Raw genomic sequence first — 1794 nt, forward strand, 5'->3', positions numbered from 1 at the left:
TTTGGTTGCTGTTGGCTGGCTAACGTTTTCTTGGAAGAGTTTCCAAGATTAAGAAGACCAAGGTGTAAGAGTTTTTCTTGTTCTCTTATTAAAGAATCACAAAAAGAGTGAAAGGAAGGGGGCTTGTAGTCTGTTCCTTGAGAAATAAAGGCTTCTCTTGTAGAATGGAAGGTGGAAACAAACACAAAGTAGGCTGGTCCCAACTTAGTAAGAATGGAATAGATAAGGTTACTATCTTCTTTCTTAACTTTAACACCTTCCAAGAGATATCTAAGGGTCTTGAATTTGGACAAGAAATATTCAATGCAAGAAAAATTATTAGGGTCCAATGTAAGCAACTCATTTTCAAGTTGATGGCCTCTAAGTTCATTTTTAATCCCAAAAACTTTATTGATTTGTTTCATTGCTTCATCAGGAGTATCAAGTTCTGCAATATGGAATCTAAGATCTGGAGAAATAAACATCCCTATCAATCCACGTGCTTGATCTTGCTTATTTTCTCATTTAGCAGCCTTATCTTGATCCTTTGGTTTCTTTTCTTGGCCTGAGGATATTCGGTAGAGACCTTTACTTCTAAGTAAATCCTCAATGTAGGACAACCATTGGAAGTAGATGGTGCTGTCAAGGGTAACTTGGTATTGAATTTCCATTTCAACGGAAAATGAAGCTAAGGATGCTGAAAATAAGTGTTCCAATGGATAGATCTTGAAAAATTAGGCTGGTTTTAAAAAAACGGCTTTGGAAATGGTTTCCGGATGAAGAAGTTATGACTTTTTGAAAAAAGTTGATGAAGTCGCCGACGAAGTGTGGGAATGTGCGGAAATGAAAAAATCTGCCCCCCCAAAAAATGGAGACTTGAACCCAGACCTCTACTCTCTTAGAATAGCTTTGAACCAATTGAGCTATACAAAAAATTTGAGAGAGAGAGAGAGAGAGAGAGAGAGATGCTTTGGGTTGCGTGCTTGCTTTGAGAAGGCTCTTTTTCCCTACAAAACAAAAAACACAAAACCCAACACGGACATGCAAAGAAAAAAAACCTTACGGCTCGATGTTAGCTTTAGCCAAAAAACTAAATATTTTCAAAAATGAACCTTGCGGCTCAAAGTTAGCTTTGGCCGGAAACTAAATATTTTCCTCAATGTTTCTGATTTTCCGAGATCACCCTAAGGCGCAGGGAAAAGAGCATACGCATAAGAAAAATCCTTTCTTTCTGTTTCTGATTTGCCCAGATCACACAGAGTCGCAGGGAAAAGAGCATACGCAGAAATGAAAGGTATAGATTTGGTAATAAAATAAGTTAAATAAACCGAAACTGAAATAAACAGAGAGAAAATAACAGTAAACTGCAAATAAACACTGTATACCTCCAGATCTTAAAAATGACGCAGCTAGGGCTACCGGAAACCTTTTCGCGTGAAACGAAAGGGGTTCCTCACTGGAACAGATGCTCCCAACACAACAACGCAGTCCTCTCGACCTGAAAGCAGTCAGAAACAGCAGATCCAGGAAATAGCAGTCGGATGCAGTTCTACCCACTTCATATTTGGATCACCAACAGGCGCGGCACTCAAATAGCTTCGATACCATGTGGGAATTTACAGGGTAAGTTCCTCAGACAGAACACCAAAGGACACCGCTCACAACCAGATTGCAGATCAATACACCAGTATTTTTGACGTGGTTAAAACCCTCAAAGAGGGAAACAGTCCACGACCTGAGCCAACGCGGCCACTTCAGGCAATTTATTAATAAAAGAATGAAAATTTACATATGCTTCTCTCATGCACGGATTAC

The sequence above is a fragment of the Pinus tabuliformis genome, chromosome 9, assembly GCF_031772625.1.
Source record: "Pinus tabuliformis cultivar Carrire ecotype Pingquan chromosome 9, CPIR1, whole genome shotgun sequence".
In the NCBI taxonomy this organism is placed as follows: Eukaryota; Viridiplantae; Streptophyta; class Pinopsida; order Pinales; family Pinaceae; genus Pinus; species Pinus tabuliformis.